Source organism: Ambystoma mexicanum, chromosome 1q (genome assembly GCF_040938575.1).
Source record: "Ambystoma mexicanum isolate Mex_15411 chromosome 1q, UKY_AmexF1_1, whole genome shotgun sequence".
NCBI classification, from domain to species: Eukaryota; Metazoa; Chordata; class Amphibia; order Caudata; family Ambystomatidae; genus Ambystoma; species Ambystoma mexicanum.
The window spans coordinates 1,275,186,771-1,275,207,403 of record NC_090922.1 but is presented as its reverse complement, the minus strand read 5'-3'; the positions used below and the strand labels follow the sequence as shown (position 1 = coordinate 1,275,207,403).

Genomic DNA, 20,633 nt, shown 5'->3' with positions numbered 1-20,633 from the left:
TAAAGCTACTAAAAACCTGGCTTTTTAAAAAATACTAAACAGAATTAGACACGCCATAAGTATGGTAGGATAAGTCTGTGTCATGATTCCTGCCCCTCATGTCCCCAGCCCTCCAAGATGTCAGGCTGGAGCCAGGCCACAATCACCTACATGGCCCTCAAGGGCCTCTCCATCCCTCCAAAGACCCACTTGGAGTCAGACTTGGCGCTTGTGGCACCAGGTTCACTCATTCCCATAGGATAACATTGGGGATTGGACTTGTAGTGCATTGATGGGGACAAGATGGATGCTGCCACATATTTCGGTTCCCAGAACTGCATGTGCGGTCTAGTCTTTTGGGTGTGGTTCAGCCCAGAGGCACCTGGGATACCCAGAGACTATTTAAGCCACACCCAGGCTGAGAAACATGCTTTGCATTTTCTGCACCTGCAGCGTGACACTCACTGTGTTCGGATCGGTCTCCAATAGGCCGGCATCTTTCTTCTGCGCTCAGCTCCTGCAAGAACAAGAACACTGTTAGGAACAGCCTTAGCTTGCGGCGCTTCTGCCCATCAGTCATCGCTCCTTCTGTTCTGCGGGCATCTTCGGCGGTGTCATTCCCATCTCGGCACGCCGCTTCCTAAGGAAAAGGGAAAAGAACAGAAAAAAGGCAGTAGTAAGCATTCTGCAAATCTTCGCTTATTTTTAAATACTGTACGAGCTTCAAATGCGTACTTGAATCCCAGCCACTCTGGGGGAACTCTGTCTCTGGAACTTCTCATCCATCTGCAAGAGGGAAAAGACACTCCAGGTTAGTGTGGAAACATCTAGAGGTGCCGCATACAGTGCTTACCCACCGCATTTGTTCTTCATAACCGGCATCCACGCTGAAAACATCACAGCACTTAAAAGACACAGAAAAAGAACTCAATTCAATGCAAATACCAAAGGGGTGCATCGCGCTCTCACTCACTTCAGCGCTACTCATCTCAGCAGCACGCCGCCATCCCAAGACGCCGGCCATCATCTAAGGAAGGAAAGGAACAAAGTAAGAGAACTGTTCAAAAGACGCATTATACTTACCTGTCGGAATCTTGCCAGTGAAGTAACTAGGCAGCAACGAGCCCGCATCAATCAACGCGCCCCTGCGCTGAAGGCAGGATGGAGAGCAAACTATCCAAGAAAACAAGGTGAGCTGTGTTTCCAAGGGAAAGGCTGGACCCCGGGGAAGAAGGGGTTCAAGCACACAGAGACAATAGGGAGTTAAACTCTACCAATCCTGTGTTTCAGGCCCAGTCTCATGTTGAATAGCCTCCAGGGAAGGGTTCGAGGCCATAAGAGGTCAGAACAGGGTGAGTGACATCCCCGTGGATACCAGGTGAGCGTTACAGAACGCAAAGCCTCACATCAAAATCCACCTGGGCGTCATGGAAATGTCAGAAACCGACCAGTTAGCCCACATGTTGGGGCAGCTGTGTTCCAAAGTACATGCACCCAGGCAGGAGACCAACACCCTGAGGAGAGAGCTGATAGTAGCCAAAGAACGCACTGATGATTTAAGCCGGCAACTTCTCCAGTCACAAGCAGGGCATGCACCATTGCCGGGAAGCGTGCCCTCAATGCCAGCGCCATCAGCCAATCCCGTTCAGATAATCCTTCCTTGGGCAGTTCCCTTGGCCCTGCCCGAACGATTTACGGGGGAGCCCAAGAGGTTTGCAACGTTCATGAACCAGTGCTGCCTGCACTTCCTTTGTAGGCCAGGGGCCTTTCCGAATGACCAAACACGGGTCGCTTTTGTTCTATCCTACCTGAGTGGTAGCGCCACGGACTGGTCTGTACCCTTTGTGGCCCAAGACGATCCTTTGCTGCATGACTTCAGGGACTTTCAGCAGGAGATGGAAAAGCTGTTTGCCCGTTGTACTCATGGACAGGCATTAGACAACGAACTTCTGTCCCTACGCCAAGGGAATCAAGACCTCTTAACATACATAGCCACGTTCAATAGAATGGCCAGTGGAGAAGAGAACCACGTTATTTCATCGGGGTTGTGGGAGGAGCTCAAGGATGTTCTTGCACAAGTAGTGAACCCCCCGAAAGACTTCTCAGAATTCATTGACCTTGTTGCAGGACCGAAGAGCAGATCGAACCAGACCGGACCCTCACCCTATGTATGTGCGTTCAAAGGACAATACAGTTCGAACAACGGAAGGTTCAGGAGAACCAATGCAAATCGGGGGGATCAGATCCCCCTTGGCTAAAGCGGAAAGGGATAAAAGGAGACAGCAGCAGTTATGTCTGTACTGTGGAATGTCAGGTCATTTCCTTAAAGAGTGCCCTATGAAGCCACCGAGGAGTATGGTAGGGGCCACGGACAAGGAAGATACCATCAAGAAATCGGAAAACTCCCCAGCTTAGGGGTCCACTTGTCGAGCGAAGAAAGTGAACTACAGACCTCCCATTTTACACTATCTGTGGTCTTGATTAATCACCAACAACCATCTCGCAGTAAGAGCGTACATAGACAGTGGAGCCGTTGGAAATTACATCAACCAGAATCTTGCGGCAAAGATGGGGCTTCTGTTATGCCATAAATCAACCACTGACACAGTTACCACAGTCGACGGCACGGAAATAGCTTCTGGTCCAGTATCAAAATGCACTGCAGCTTTAACCCTTCTGTGCCGGGATGGACACCAAGAATCTATTGTTTTCGACCTCATTAAGGCACCACAGTTCCGGTTGATTTTGGGAATGCCATGGTGGGTAGCTCACAATCCTCAAATCGATTGGTGAGCAAAAGAATTGGCCTTTCCCGAGACTTGCGCCCACAAATGTTATCGACAAGAGAAACAACCAACAGACACCAGAACCTCCTCGCTTGTGACTGTGGCAATCGGCACCCTACCAAGTCAATACCAGGACTTTCAAGTTGTCTTTCAGAAAGAACAGGCTAATACCCTGCCACTGTATAGACCATACGATTGCCAAATCAACCTGATACCTGGTGCACAAATTCCTTGTTGGCAAATTTACGCACTTACGGAACCAGAAAACCAGCACCTGAAGGCCTATCTTGACCAATACCTGGCCAATGGGTTCATCCGTCCCTAGAAGTCTCCAGTAGCCAGTCCTCCATTCTTCGTACTGAAAAATGAGGGGGACTTGAGAATGTGCATCGACTATCGCGCACTGAACCAGATTACCGTAAAAAAACACTACCCCTTGCCACTGATCCCTGAATTGCTTGATCAAGTCAAAGATGCCCAAATCTACACAAAACTAGACCTTAAGGGGGCATATCACCTTGTTCGCATAAAACAGGGGGACGAATGGAAAACCGATTTTCGCACCAAATACAGCTTGTACGAATATCAAGTAATGCCCTTTGGCCTTTGCAACGCGCCTGCTGCATTTCAATACTTCATGAAGGATGTCCTACGGGAATTGATTGATGTCTCTGCTCTAGTGTAAATCGACGATATCCTAGTATATTCTGTATCAAAGCAGGACCACGTTAAACACGTCCGATCCGTATTGGAGAAACTCCGACAACACCAGCTCTACACCAATCTCGAAAAGTGCTCATTCCATGTCTCTGAGGTGGAATTCCTGGGCTTTTTGTTCTCAGCCCGAATGGAATCCGAATGGATGTACACAAGGTAGATGCTATCCTGAACTGGCCATCCCCAAATTCATTCAAGGGGGTTCAAAGTATGCTGTGTTTTGCAAACTTCTACCGTTGGTTCATCCCTGGATTTTCGCAAATCTTGCATCCCATCACCTGATTACTAAGGAAAAGCAACAAAAAGTTCCAGTGGACAACAGAAGCTGAGGAGGCTTTCCAGGAACTCAAAGCAAGATTCACATCTGCCCCAATCTTACGCCACCCTTGCCCTGATCTCCCATACCTGGTGGAAACGGACGCCTCAAGCACGGCTATGGGATCCGTCCTCTCACAAAAGGACCCCAAAACAGCCAGTTACACCCTGTTGCCTTCTGGTCGCGTAAATTCACACCCCCTGAACTCAATTACGCTATCACATACAAAGAACTCCTGCCCATTACGTCAGCCTTTAAGGCATGGCGGCACTACCTCTTGGGCACCAGACACACAATCACTATAATAACTGACCACCGGAACTTCCAGTACCTAAAAACAGCAAAGGCCCAATCCTCACGACAACTACGTTGGGCTCTTTTTTTTGCTGAATATGACTACGTGATTACATTTCGACCAGGGGTGAAAAACGTGAAGGCCGATGCCCTTTCCCGTATGGGGGTGGAAGAGCAAGGGTATCAGACTCCTGACCCAATAGCAATCATCCCGAGTGACAAGCTCCTAGGAATCACAGCATCCATAACTCAGAAAAAATTACATAAAGGAATCCAAAACCTGATGAGTCCGGAGCAATTACAAGCGTGGAGTGCACAAGGAGAACATTACATGATAAAAGATCAGTTGCCCTACTTCAAGAATCGTTTATTCTTACCAAACCAAGAACTACGAGATAAAGTCATGTCTGGTTATCATGATTCTTTGATCGAGGGCCACCCCGGAATCGCAAAAAACGTAGCCAAAATAAAACGAAATTATTGGTGGCCCACGTGGTGTAAAGACATTATCCAATTCATCCAATCTTGTGGAGTGTGTGCTCAAAACAAGTCATCCAAGCAGAAACCGGCTGGGCTATTACAACCATTGGAAATCCCACCAGCACCGTGGCACACGTTGTCCCTCGATTTTATTACTGACTTACCACCCAGTCAAGGGTTTAACACTATTCTTGTGGTCGTGGACCTATTTTCAAAAATGGCACATTTCATTCCTCTTATGGGGCTCCCAAATGCTTCCAATCTGGCAAAGGTATTTCTTGAAGGCATTGTACGGCTCCATGGGTTTCCTTCAGTTTTGGTCTCAGACAGAGGTACTCAATTCATATCTAACTTCTGGAGAAAATGCTGCTCTATGGCCCAGAACAACATCCGGCTATCCACCAGTCACCATCCCCAAACGGATGATCAAACTGAGAAGGACAAATCAGACGCTCGAGCAGTATCTGCGTGGCATGTTACACCAAGCTGAAGGAAGCTGGTTCGACCTATTATGGATAGCTGAATATCCTTATAATAATTCCCTACACACCAACACTGGGCAGACACCCTTTTATACCATGTATGGCAGGCACCCACCTACTTCTGAGTTGGATGTTCCTACAACCCTGGAAATGCCAGCAGTCAAAACCTTGCACACAACCATTTCTCAAACCCTTAAAAGGGCAGCTGAACACCTACTTCAAGGTAAGAATCACTAAAAGAAGTTTGCTGATCAACACCGCGCAAAGGCCCCCAACTACCAAGTGGGAGACAAAGTCTGGCTGGCGTCTAAACTCGTGTCCATTAAAGGAGCCCGAACTTTCCGTCCAAGATACCTGGGTCCATTCACTGTCACCTCCGTGATAAATCCTGTGGCTGTCAGACTAGCTTTGCCGTCAAACATGCAAATTCATCATGTGTTCCACGTGTCTCTCCTTAAACCTGTTCAACCTGGGACCCGGGTAGCAACGCCACAGCAGCCAGTAGTAGTCGCCGGGGAGCCAGAATTCGAAGTCAAGGACATCCTAGATTCAAAGTACATCAGATCCAAATTATACTACTTAATAGACTGGAAGGGGTATGGTCCACAAGACAGGACATGGGAGCCTTGTGAGTACATCCATGCACCTTGCTTGCTTAGATGATTTCATCAAAACCATCCAACCAAACCAGGACCAGACAGAAGAGCCACCTTGAGAGGGGCCTTGGGGGGAGTGCTGTCAAGATTCCTGCCCAAGATGTCAGGCTGGAGCCAGGCCACAATCACCTACATGGCCCTCAAAGGCCTCTCCATCTCTCCAACGACCCACTTGGAGTCAGACTTGGTGCTTGTGGCACCAGACTCACTCATTCCCATAGGATAACATTGGGGATTGGACTTGTCGTGCAATGATGGGGACAAGATGGATGCCCCCACATATTTCGGTTCCCAGAACTGCATGTGTGGTCTAGTCTTCTGGGTGTGGTTCAGCCCAGAGGCACCTGGGATACCCAGAGACTATTTAAGCCACACCCAGGCTGAGAAACATGCTTTGCATTTTCTGCACCTGCAGCGTGACACTCACCATGTTCGGATCGGTCTCCAGTAGGCCTGCATCTTTCTTCTGCGCTCAGCTCCTGCAAGAACAAGAACACCGTTAGGAACAGCCTTACCTTGCGGCGCTTCTGCCCATCAGTCATCGCTCCTTCTGTTCTGCGGGCATCTTCGGCGGTGTCATTCCCACCCCGGCACGCCGCTTCCTAAGGAAAAGGGAAAAGAACAGAAAAAAGGCATTAGTAAGCATTCTGCAAATCTTCGCATATTTTTTAAATACTGTATGAGCTTCAAACACTTACCTGAATCCCAGCCACTCTGGGGGAACTCTGTCTCCGGAACTTCTCATCCATCTGCAAGAGGGAAAAGACACTCCAGGTTAGCGTGGAAACATCTAGATGCGCCGCATACCGCGCTTACCCACCGCATTTGATCTTCATAACCGGCATCCACGCTGAAAACGTTGCGGCACCTAAAAGACACAGAAAAAGGACTCAGTTCAATGAAAATACGAAACGGGTGCATCGCGCATCACGCTGTCACTCACCTTCAGCGCTACTCATCTCAGCTGCACGCCTCCTTCCCGGGCGCCTGCCATCATCTAAGGAAGGAAAGAAACAAAGTTAGAGAACTGTTCAAAAGACTCATTATACTTACCTGTCGGACTCTTGCCAGTGAATTAACTAGGCAGCAACGAGTCTGCATCAATCAACGCGCCCCTGTGTTGAAGGCAGGACGGAGTACACACTATCCAAGAAAACAAGGTGAGCTGTGGATCAAAGGGAAGGGCTGACCCCGGGGAAGAAGGGGTTCAAGCACACAGAGACAAAAGGGAGTTAAACTCTACCAATCCTGTGTTTCAGGCCCAGTCTCCAGTCGAATAGCCTCCAGGGAAGGGTTTGAGGTTGTAAGAGGTCAGAACAGGCTGAGTGACGTCCCCATGCATACCAGGTGAGTGTTACAGTATGCCACCCGAACCATTCATGCTTTTTCTCCCAACCTACTCATACTCTTGATGTACTACCTAGACTTTGGAAACTTTATCATCCTTTACATGCAACTACATCACTGTTAACGACAAACCTATATCTGTAAACTACTATGTCTGAACTAACTAACTATGTATGCATCTTACCCATGCTCTTTTTCCCGCTGTAACCAGAGAATTAAGTCTACCTCAGGGTTTGGGCGTATTACAAATGCATAAATAAATAAATAATTGGCACATTTCACACCCAGGTATTGCAGGTGATCACACAAGCATTTAACATAAATGTTAAACAACAAGGGGATAAGCACGATCCCTGAGGGGACTCCGCAGGTTACCGGTATCTTCTGTGACTGAGATGCTCCCTTGGCTACACATGCTATTCTGGGGCCTAGTAAGGATTTAAGCCAGGATATTGCCATAGGGGAGCATCTACTTATGCTTTTTAATCTGTATGCCAGTAAGCCATGGTCGACCAGATCAAATGCTGATGACAAGTCCAACGGAAGCAGTAGGGCAACATTTCCCTCCTCGATCATCTCTGTAATATTTGTCTTCAGATCTAACAAAGCGGTCTCTGTTCCCGGGTTTGCCCAGAAGCCTGATAGCTCCTTTGCCAGAATATTATGCATCTTTACAAAGGTTTGAAACTGGGAGCATGCCATCTAGTCAATACTTTTTTTTAATAAAGGGCACGTTTGTTATTGGGTGGTAGTTTCCATGAGCCAGTGGGTCAAGGTTATCCTTTTTTAATAAAGGTGTTATCCCTGCTTCCTTAATGGCTTTGGGCACATAATCCTCCGCAAAAGAGCGATTAATAAACTCTGTGATCCAGGGGTATATTATCGTTGCAAAATCCTTTAAAAAAGTGCAGGGGAAAATGTCACCTTTGCAGGATGTTGGCTTCATCTTGTCTATGACTTGTAGTACCTCTTGTTCTGAAATTTCATAGAAAGAGAAAAGATTAGTGCTATGAGCAGGGTCTTCACAGCTTAAAATGTCAGACTCATTCACAAAGAGCTGTTTTTGAAAGTGTGCTTGGTGCTGTAGTGTTTTCTGGCAGAAATTATCTAGAATGCTCTGGCACCAGCTATCATCTCTAGTAAATGGAGGCTCAAGAGTTGAGCCTTCTAGTTCCAGAAGAACTGAGAAGAGTTCTTTAAACTTCGATGGAGCCCCCTCTATCCTGGCATTGAGTGTGTAGCGATTTGCTTCTAAGGTTGCATTTTTGTACCATTTGACAGCTTGTTTATAAGCTGTAATTGTATGATATAGGTTATTTTAACACGCTTAATACCCAGAGGTTTCTAAGCACGGATCGGGGATCGAGGCTGCGTTGCTCTCTTTCATCTTGCTTCCAAGGTGAGCACATTGCCTCTGAGCTATCCTCCCGACACAAGCTGTCCTCCCAACAGAAATGAATGGACGACTTCTCCATTTGCGCTCAGCTTTTCTCTTGTTCCCTCTGGCTAACAGTATTTCTGAAGTAAACTGTAACTTATGTCCCTTTTGTTTCTTAGATTTAGTTGGACAAAGAGGGCCGGGAGAGTCAAAAGCTTTGCAAGTAGCTAGTCTAAAGTAGGTTATACATTCCTCTAAGAATAGTTTGCCAGCTAAGGATGGCAATAGTGGGTTTATTGCAGATTCAAAAGCTTTTGAGGTGACATTCTTGAAGTTACAAGCTGTGATGGGTGCACTTGTTTGTTTAAGGGTACTGTTCAGTACTAATGAGAAATCGAAATGGAGCAAGGAGTGCTCAAGGACATTTCTCAATTTGCTGTAGAACTAGTGGTTTATTTTTTGATAGCAGCCAGTCAAGTATGTTTCCTGCACTATGGGTAGGGTTGTTTACAATCTGATCAAAACCCAGAGAAGTGACGGTTTGTCAGAGTGATAGTGCTTCCGAATCCTGGGGGTTGTTTGCCCAGAGATTAAAGTTTCCTAATATAATAAGAGCTGTGGTATCCTTAGATGTGCCTCCTATAAAGGCCAAAACGGGGAGTGTTCATTGGTGGTCTGTATATAATCACAACACTAAGTGAATGAGAAGGATCAATATTAAGTTTGAGTAACATTGCCTCAAATGAAACTATATAGGGGTGTATGGATATGTAGAAATCCAGATACTGTCTAACGATCATGGCCACTCCACCACCTCAACCAATTTTCCGGTCGACATGGAGGCACCTATATCCATCTGGTGTGGCTAGTGCGACAACATGTTGAGCTGACTCATGTAGCCATGTCTCAGTAAGCACGAGGAGATCAAACTCATCAAGCATGATACAGTCTGAGATTTCCATAGCATGTAGTACCAAAGAGCGAGTGTTAAGCAGTCCATATTTAAGTGTAGTGCTATCATTGCCCAGAGGCAAGGTAACGGATCTGTTTGCTTTTAGCGAACTACTTGAATGCTTTGTGTGGACTGACTCACTGTTGTGTAAGAGTCACTGGGCTTTGGAGGTGGAGAGTCAGGGGTGAGCATTGGGGCGTTTGCTATGAAGAGGTTTACTATAGTAACAAGGCAACGCCAAGTATTTCAATAGTGCTAAAAGAGCTAAAAACAGAATTCCAGCACAATTCAATTATTAAAATGCACCAAGTTAAATGAATTGCTAATTTTAAAAATAAGCTATAGAGGCTGTTAAAATACCAAGTAATAACTAGCAGCGAGCATAAACAATCAATCAATATTTTATTTGATTGTTCATTTATAATGCGTGAAATACCATCCTGTGGTTTCTAAGCGCGGGATAGGGATTCAAACCTGTTTTGCGCTGTGTTGTTTTGATTCCAAGACAAACACGTTGACCCTGAGCTATGCTTCTTGCCAAAGCATGGAAAGAACATGACAGACATGCATGCATACAGTAAGACCATGAACCAAAAACTGGTAAGCACATAAGCAGACTTGTACGTGAGGCTCTAATGGAGGTCAACATGCACACAACTCTCGACTCATTCATCCTCACACCTGTCCAAAAACTAGTAGATAGAGCAAAGCTAATAGACTTACCTAATGCAGAGCTACTAAGACCATAGGATTAGTAGGCAGACAGCAGGCTTCACCACAAGATCTAGCACCCAGGCTGCAGCGCTAAAAATCACAGCATTTATTGGGGGCAGAACAAAAAACTCAGGCATCCCAGATTGTGAATGACATTACAGGACGCACATCACATTACAGTAGATTCCTCCCATCACTAGCCATCCCATGTAAAGAGCAATGCCCCAACAGGCACTAACCATAGAATCCAGACACCTGGAGCAGACACACCCACAGCCAACTGAGAGTTTCAGAGCTAAGATGTTACAGTGTAAGACAGTTATTTCATAGACATTGGAAGTAAATATAAAGAGTTTCTATGTCTTAGTGACTTGAATATTTGGTTGGAGGACCAAACTAAGTCAGACTCTAAACTGCTCCAGGAATTAATGAAATCCCATGATTTGACTGCACTGACAATGTCATTGTGACACAAATGTGGTCATTGTCTGGATGTGATTCTTGCTAGAGGGAAGGGAGTTCTAATGACAGATACAATACCACTATCATGAACAGATCATTATCTCAGGTTTTTTTCCTTAAATGCAGCTAAAGACACTGGTAATGCCTCTAGGACAATCAATGGGAATCTGACACGCAAAAGGCAAGATCTTGACAAGATATCCAGCATTGAAAAAAGGGAGGCACTGGGTGTGTGTGACTTCGGCTCTGACTGTGATTCTCTCTTTACGCAGGGGGTCACACCAATGAACGACATCTGCACCAAGTGGGCACCCTTGAGGACAAATACCCCAAAGAAAATATCTGAAGCCTGGTATACAGACAAGTTGTTTAAACTGAAAACAACATACAAAAGACTGGAGAGAAAATGGTATGTCTCTAAATCATCTGACCATGTCGACATGCCTACATTAGCCTTAATACAATATATAAAAGAATGTTTTTCAGCAAAATCTTCCTTCTTAGCATGAAAGATTGAAACAGCTGCTAATCATCCCCAAGAACTCTTTCAAGTAATAACTCATTTTGCAAGTCCTAACAAAGTGCCACCTGTGAAACAACATTCCATTGACCAGGCCAATGTTCTCAATGTTTTCTTTATGGAAAAGATGAAAAAAACCATTAAATAAAATATTAGGTCTCAACGACCACAAGAGAGACTGGCATCTTTAAACCGTTTGGATAGCGGGGAATTGTTAGGAGGAGGGGAGAACAATGTGACGCCATGCTTTGCTTTTAAGCCAGTGTCTGAAGAATCAGTCCTTCCCCTTCTTGTGGCACTGAAGCCTACCAATAATTCACTTTGTCCCTTGGCTGAATGTGCAGCAAAACATCTGGCTACAAACTTGACTCCTTTTGTGACCAACTTTATTAACACATCATTCTCCCAGGGCATTGTGCCAGCAGAACTAAAAGTTTGGTTGTCTCTCCCCTTTTGAAAAAGCCAAATCTGGATCCTGACAATCTGCAGAATTACCGTCCCATAGCAGACCTTCCATGGCCCGGTAAATTCTTTCAAAAGTGGCTACAATTCAATTTCAGGATTACATTGACAGAGCAGGCCTATAGGACCCCCTTCAATTAGGTTTTCGTCCTAAATTTGGGACTGAAACAGCTCTAACCATGGTATGGGATCAGCTGCATGTGAGCTGCAGATGACAGTAAGTTATCCCTGCTCGTAATGCTCGACCTATCTGAAGCATTTGGCATGGTTGACCATGGAGTTCTATTAGAATGCCTGGAAACTGTGGGAATGCCTTAAAAAGTGGCCTTAAATGGTTTGCCTCCTTCCCGAGGGAGAGTAAACAACAAGTACAGATGGGAGGATTTTTATCTGACACACTCTCGCAACTTTTCGGAGTTCCTCAGGGCTCTACACTCTCGCCACTTTTGTTCAATTGGTATCTTTGTCTATTGATGGATATCTTACGAAAACATAATATTAGTTTTCACTCCTATGCTGACGACACACAATTGTACATTAGGCTGGATGAAGTAGAGGATTCCCTCATCAAGATTGGAAAGTGTCTAAAAGACATAAGGGCATGGATGGCATCTAATTGGCTGCAGCTCAACCCAGGCAAGACCGAAGTGTTCCTGTTTGGACCTAAACATTTACTGGGGGAAAATAATAGTCCCCCGCCTCCATCTTCTTTGGATCATGCCTGAAATATGTGTCAAAGGTGAAAAATCTGTGCTGTATTTGGCAGTGCGACATGGGCTGTGAGGGGCAGGTCTCAGCAAAAGTTCAATGAGTATTATACAAAATACTGTTGCTGCGACAGGCTCTCCCATATGTCCTGGAGAAGGACCGGGCTATGGTGATACGGTCTTGGAAAATTCTAAATTGGATTATTGTAACGGCCTGCTCGGCGGGCTCGTGCCAAACAATTACATTGTATACAAAGAGCACAGAATGCTGCTGTGAGACTGGTGTTTGGGGTGGCAAAATGAACCCCGACCTCTGCCTTGCATCGCTTCCTGCATTGGTTAGCAGTGTAGGTGCAGATACAATTCAAGATGGGGTGCCTTGTTTTGAAGTGTCTCAAAGGCCTTGCACCACAATATCTGAGGGAAAAGCTGATACTTTATCAACCTACTAGGTCCTTCAGATCAGAGGCTAAATACTTGCTTGTTGTCCCTAAGACATGATGCATCCCCAGGGGAGACTGTAGCTTCTCGGTCTCCGGGCTGAGATTGTGGAGCAGTCTCCCACTGGAAATACGGTAAGCAGACTCCATTTCGTAGGGAGCTAAAAACGTACCTTTTTAAATAAAAACTCTGGGCCTCATTACACGGTAGGCAGTAAACCATGGCGCTAATGCCGGTAAAATACTGCCACCGCCTTGGTGGAAAGGGGAATTATATTCCAAGGTTGGCGGGGCGGTAATTCCCCCTTCCACCATAGCCCTTCCCCATTTACATTTTTGCCCCATAGGGCTCTATGGGAATGGGGAAGGCGCTAATTACGGTACCGCAAATTGCGGTACCGTAATTAGCTCCACTGGTCCCTTTGCGGGTTGGTTTTTAACGCCTGCAAAAAGCGGGCGTTAAATTCCCCCACCCACAAAGGGACCTCGTAGTAAGGCGGTAAGGATTTACCAGTACCGGTAAAATACTGGTACCGGTAAACCCTTACGGCCTACCGTGTAATGAGGCCCTCTGTCTATTGGTATTATATGACTGGTGGATGTACTCAGAGGAAGAACTGTTTCATCTGCGCCGGCATACGATTGGGTTTGTTTACTCGCTATACAAGTGCCTCAAAGTCAATCAAAATCAAATCAAATCAGTGTTACTATATAAAGGTCTGAAGGAGCTTTCTCCTTTGAAGCAGCGCTGTTCAGAAGGTAGAGCAAAAGCAAAGACTGAAACACATTCTATAACTGGCATGTCCAGGACGTCATGCTTCACTAAGTCGGAAACCTGCTCGGATCAACCTTCTTAGTAATTTTACTATGAAAAAAAGCATCCATTGGTTAACAAGTGCCCAGCACAGATTATTTTTCTGCAATAAAAACGTTTTTGTTGGTTCATTGCTCTACTGGTGACCATGTTTCATTGATCAGGAGGTGGAACTGAAAGCTGATAAGTCCAATTAATGATTCCCAAGGGCCTTCTTGAGCAAAAGAAGGTCACCATGACTTACAGATTTCTCTCTGGTTCAGAAAACAACGCTGGTGGCTACTGGGACAGCATGCCACAATGGTGGACCTGACACAGCGAAGCCACATTGACAAGTTGAATAGACTGGCACACACAACCACACATGATATGATATGTTATTTATAACACGCTTAATAGCAAGAGGTTTCTTAGCATGGACCCAGGGATGGAACCTGTGCTGCTCAGTGTCGTCTTGTTTCCAAGGCGAGCATGTTGCCCCTGACCTATCCTCCAAGAATTAACTTTGCAAAAGGTAAAACAACAACAACTTGCTACCAAGAGGTGTTGTTTCATAACCCTGTGAATTATCTGGATACCTATTCCTTAACATGATCCCAACAATTTTATGGACAAAAGGTGACACAGTTATTTATGTTATGTTATGTAGAGTATTTAGAGTATCTACATGTAGAGTATCAACATTCACCACTGGGCTTGCCTCTTGGTGAGGAAGAGCAGTCCACATCCCAATCGGATCAATCTCGAATTAAAAAGAGACCCAAAGGGTTTGCATTGAATGTGCGACTTTATTGATAATGAAGGCCCGTTTTGTGCTTGCAGAACGTGACAAGTCTACCTGTAGAGTATGGCTTTGCCGCTAGGAGGCATACTGAAGCAACAGACAGATAATAGAAGCATATTGTTAGCAAACTCAATGGCCCTTATTTTATCGACTTGAGGGATGACATGCTGAGTGGGCCCACAAGGGGAAAGCTTGTGACACAGATCCCTGCAGTATGTCCCACTCAGCCAACTGTGCACCTATTCACATATTCAAAATGGAGTCCTGCATTCATCCTGGAGAAATATCTTTCAGACCCCCACTGAAGCACAGATGAAGGATTGGTGCTGGGAGTATGGTTTTCCATACCGATACATGCTATGTGTCTGCCAGTCTAAATTTGAATAGGTCAAATATATACTATGCCAAGGTGCATCTCTGATAATGTCCTGTGCAGCTTTTTTACTGATGGCAGGGCGCATTCACTAATGGGCTTTACACAATTACACATTATCATTTGCAACGTGCAAGTGTAGTGTGTACAGATACATAGATTGTACTGCTGTTAGATTTCTACTTATTCATACACATATAATAAAAAGTAGCCCACTGTGGCTGCCACATTCACATTTGCATCTGCTCATGAAATGCGCACACAGGACCATTTAAAAAATAAAAAAAAAATCCCTCGTGAACAGCCAGACATGTGTGACTACTATTATTTCTGGCTGAAATATTGTAGAGATTATCACAGATAAATTGCCAGGAAGTAGACTCTGTTCAGGACCTCCTCCTGGGAAGGTGAAGTTTGCAACAACCCCAATTACACATATGATGATGAAAGTCGTGTCAAAAAATGGGGGAAGAGAAATGTCTTCAGGAAACATTAAAAACGAGCAGCAGCAGTCCCTGTGGCCTCGCCCTATTTCCAGATCTGATGGGCACCAGCCTGCATTGCAGAAAATGGGCACATGTACAAGTTTCATATTGCACGGTATTCTCACTAGTGTGCACAAGAGAGTGCATGACACGGATTCTTTGAATGTATTTTTGCGCTAGTGTATAAAACGGACAATAGAGTTGTGCAGGAAAAGTTCAAATTAGTCTTATAGTGGGGGTCCTCATTTGCATTGCTCCCAATGGGAAACCTAGCAGCTTCTCCTGTTTTGCATATGCAAATTGGGGCTAACTGAAGGCCCAGCGACATCCAGCAGAGCAGCCACATGTGTGGCTGTGCATGATCTGTGCATTTTCCAAGGCAATCTGCAGCCATGCATCGCCAACACATGTTTGCACGGTTCCCTGGGCAGCACTTTTATGACGTACATATCACATTTGTGCGAGAGAACATGGATTTGCCCCTCAAAATAGCATGTTGGTGTCGACCGAACTACTTTCAGAGGGCACTGTCTTTGCATGTGCTGTTTGTAATAGCGTGTTCATTGCATGACCTTAAGAGTACCCTGCTTTGCACACAAAACAATGCAAGTAACGACAAAAGAGTTAATGAATGTATACGATCATGGCTGGTCACCTGGTTATTTTTGGTGGCAAGTAAGATTAGAGCTAGATAAGGGAAAATCGTGTTATGATATGATATGATATGGCATTTATAACGCGCCTATACACAAGTGTTTCAAGGCACGACATATTTTGATGCAATAATGTAGCCTTGCAGACCAGGGAGAGGCCATTATAATGGGATAATGACCTGCAACAAGTTACATGACGCCATCCGAGGTCTATAGGGCTGTTAGAACATAGCGGTAATGAATACAAACTGAGTTAGTAAATTAACTGTTATTTTATAGTATGGAAATAACAGGGTTGTTTTCAAAAGTTAAGCATTTTAATTGCAATGCTGACTGAACAGAAACAGGTGTAACATGAGCATACATTAGGTGTCAAGTAAAGTCAATGGTTTCTCGATACTAAAGGGAAACCTTTCCCTCATTATTTGGCTTTCTCTTACATGTGTTAAATAGCAGGCTGCAACAAAAAAATGTGTCTTTTATTTATAAATCTTGCCTAGTCATTGCATTGTTGTTTGCCTTTCTGGTTGTGAAGCCAGAATGTTCAGAATGCAGTCAATACCAGTAAAATGCCAAGTGATGCACCGAAAAAAAGCGTTCCATTCGTAGATATAATGAATATCTTGAATGCACTGACATTTCTAGATGGCAGTTCTAGATCTAGTTCTACTTGTCATTTGTTAACAAAGACATGGGTTCAACTACTGCTCATTTAAAGTATGCTGCTCACATTCCCCTGCTAATACTGACAGCAAGTCAGGAACACATACAACAAACACTTCTGATAAGAGGGCAAGGAATCCAAATCTCATTGGTGGCATGGCCATGACCCTTTCGTGGTTGGCAGATCACCCGTTCAACGATGCCAAAACCACAACCCGAATGAAACAGCAAGATATCCTCTTACCTGCAGCCATACCTAATCAAGGGGCAAAGAGAGAACCGAGATCGGGACATTGCCGGGGTGGAGAAGATGTAGAAGTAGAGCAAATGAGGAGAACCCGGGCCAGTACAATCTCTGGTTATGTTCCCCTGCAGAATCAAAGATAATTGGGAGAACCAGAAGGCCGTCAGCAAATCGTTATGAAGCAGAAGAAACCTGTCCCAGTACAATTGATGAGACATTGAGTTTAAAGTCGATAAAGTGGAACTATATTAATGAGGGGATTGAGATCTCTGCCATCAGCGTACACATACCCTGGGAAGAGGGGCAAGTTGTCCATAAATTAAGAAGTAAAGAGTATAGAATATCAGAGAGAGAATTCTGTGAATGGGAAGAAAAGCCAAGAAAAGTGAACCATGTGGTGAATCAAGGTTTTCCTCGATTTACACATATGTTTGAAACCCTATGGCAGTGAAGGTAGAGGTGCAGCTAATCAAGCTGGTAACATGCAGCAAGATGTGCTGCCAGCATGGAGAAAGGAAAAGCACTTCTCAGCTACAGGAATAAGGTTTCAGCCTCCCTAAGCACTGAATAGCAGCACCGCTGTAATAGCACAGTGATCGAACTGATACCTCCCATGTAGAAGACCAGCATATAATTCCCCATTAAGGACAGTGGGTAAATGTAATCTAAATCAATGAAATAACATCAACAACATCAAAAGCTAATTGAGAAAAAATAAATCCTTCTTTCATGAAGCAAGAGGAACACAGAGGGCCTTATCAACCATCTACCCAGGAAGAGCAAACCAGATAAAGTAAAGCAGAGCTCTTAATTAGGATAGTTATTTGGAACCTTTAATTCATCCAACTGTTATTTGAACTAACCAATAGTGGAATAACCTACCCAAGAAGTATATGATGTAAGTACTGCTTAAACCCATGGTGAAGCTGGACAGTTCAGTAGGGACGTCATTTCACCAACATGCCAGGGGTAGTGGAAGTGACATCACACCACCCATGGCCTCTGATGACAAAAAACAGGAAGTGATGTCAATTGATGCACCCCAAAGTGTCATCACAGGAAGCAATGCAAACAACCTTTCAGCCCTTAATAATGGCATCACATAGTAAGTACACTACAAAAAATATGGTTACGATACCACTATAATGTGATATACATTTCATACAAGAATGGATCACCATATGTATTGTTAATTAAAGTGTGTACAGACCCATATTACCAAATTACTGTGAATGCAAGCAGACGCCCGAGACCAAATGATGTGTTAATATATAGCACTTACATATAAGCACTTTATATAGAACACATAAATACATCCAATAATCACCCAACCTCTGTTGGTACTCATTTATCGACATCAGAAGGAGGAAAGGCTGAGTTGAGGTGTTTAAGAACAGACTAAATCAGTGACTCGCCACCTGAAGTGTGCCTGAAATAAACCTTTAATGTGTCTAGTAATTATTGTATAGAATTCCAGAAAAACTAATGATTTGTTATTCCTATTTTTTCTTATTTAGTGTCACTACTCAAAGTGGTACAATTGTGGAACCCCCTGTTTCCTGTTTTTTTTTCAAGAGGCCTGAACAAGAAAGCCAGCTTCTCCAGAAACAAAGAGCCACATGGCACCGGCCACAGCACAGGAGGTTACATGTAAATACATTTAAAAAGCTGTTTTTAAATTTCTGTTTTGGGGGTAGCAAGGGAGACCAGAGGGGTAGCAAGGGAGACCTCAGAGGTCACAAGTGTGACCCCTGGAGGCCCCCAAATGAAGCCTCTGCAGTTCAGCCAATCAGTAGTCTGCTAAAGGCAGACACAATTGAGTAAAAAGAGAGCCAGCTCAGTTGCATGTTATCTCAGCTGGTGACTGGTTACCTGGTTATGGTAAAGCAGCTGAGAAGAGCCTGAAGGAGGCGAAGGAAGGCTGCCTGGTAGCTACATTGATATGCTGAAGAGAGGAACCTGAGAGAGCCCAGCTGAACACAGAGAGGGAGAAGACCACTCTGATCCAGGACGCCAGAGAACTTGGAAGAAAGGCAGCCTGTGATAGCCTCTGGAAGGGGCTAGGCAACCTAAAGTTTCCCAGTGAAGAATGGACTATGACTAGGCTGACTACTCCTGGAGGGCAAGAGGCTAGAAGGGGTGAATCCTGTGTGAAGGAGCTGTGTAAGTGGCTCATTCCCTTAGTCTGAGTGAAGCTAATCTAATAGAGTGAAGATACCCAAAGAATGATAATGAGGATTCCAGAAAGATGGGAGCAAGAATCAAGAGACCCCACAAGAGGGGAAGAAAGTGAAGAAACCCTGCAATAGGGATAAAAGAGATAATTGCCCGGAGTGGAGTGAAAGATTGTGAGAAGCCCTGGAGGGAAATAGAAACACTCTGGAGGGTTATAAACAAATGGAAAATGGCATCCAACGGTGTCAGGATAAAGAGAGACTAAAATACCTCAAGTATGATATAATTTGGAACATTTAGCCATTATATTGGCACCTAAAGAACTTTATTTCAAGAGAGGAAACCCAATGACAGAAGCAGTAGTTGTAAGGGATTTGAATCAGGCACACACCCAAGTCTCGGCTGGCATGTAGTGTGCAATGAAACCCTTATTTATTTGTGTCTATAAATTCAATATTCTGAATGATACATCACTCATATCACACCCTTCTCAAAGCACCCCCCCCCCAGTCACAATGAACCAGGAATCAGGCTAGTTTGCAAAGGCAAATATTTATTTAATTATTTATAATTTAAAATCACAATATATTTTTAATAGGTAACAACAATCACCAATGGGGTAACAAGAACAATGAATAAGATCTTTAAAGCGCTGGGAATCAGGTAATGAACACACAAAGAATGCAGAAAAGAAAAGAATACTTTTGGGTTGGTTTGGAACAGATAGCACTGTGGTTAAAGGTTCCCCCTGCAACAACCCTCAACCCACCAATAGGCAATTTAAATAGATATGAGGAGAGAGCAGGTACTCAGGAATACAGACCAAACAGAATATCACTCCCACCTTCCCCCCTTAAACACAAGTGAAAAACGGATTTTACTTTTCAACTGTCAGTATGGCTTTGGAACTAGCTGAGCAAAAACACTAAATGTGTTCAAAAATGCTTAAATTATTATACATTCTACGGGAGCTGCTTTGAACAGATGCAAGCAATCAAAATCAATGATTTAATCAAAAGAAAACAATTGGAATCTCAAAGGCAAAGTGGGAAATAATTTAAAGACAATTCACATGTGTAAAACTTTAGCAAAATGTAAATTTGCGGCAAAATTCCACTATGCGATTTTTGATAAAAATGGGTCAATACTGTTTTGCACTGCATTTTTGGTTTTGGATGTAGCTAATGGTCTTAGGGACAAGTGAGAGTTGAAATTTCGTTTCTATCTATACAATTGAAAGAATTATGGACATTTTAATGAGAGGTGTTTTTCGAGACTAAAAACGTAAATTTGGACAAGAACTTCAGTTTAAAACCAGAAAATATCGATTATGCTTTTACTCAAGACTAGAGCATTCAGACTCGAGAACCAGGTTGGGACGAAGTACGCCCTGAGACTGATTCATGACCTCAGTAACAGATCCCCAGCGCCTTCCCTGGCGGAACCAGTCCAAACACTCGAAGTGGGATTTATGTAAGAGTTACACAAATAAAAATGACTATGAAAATGATGCTTTAGCAAATAGACAGGATAGTATAGCACTAAGGATTTTGACACTGTTACTGGTTATGAAAGTAAGGAAAGTTCAGAGATCAGGGTGGAACAAGATAAGGCAACATATACAATAGTTCTCTAGCGTCCTGTTAATATTCACAATCCACTGGGGTTTAAGATTTTTGGACGTCAAGATTCTGGTCAATGGATCGGGTCTATCAGGGAATGACGGCACATCAGGCGGGACGGATCAGCT

The 20,633-nt window shown here is 44.2% G+C and overlaps 1 protein-coding gene across 15 annotated transcripts in view; it reads right to left on the bottom strand.

The window, feature by feature from the left end:
- Positions 1-20,633, bottom strand: part of DAB1 (DAB adaptor protein 1) — a 4,845,894-nt gene that overhangs the window by 1,525,279 nt on the left and 3,299,982 nt on the right. The window lies entirely within an intron of this gene.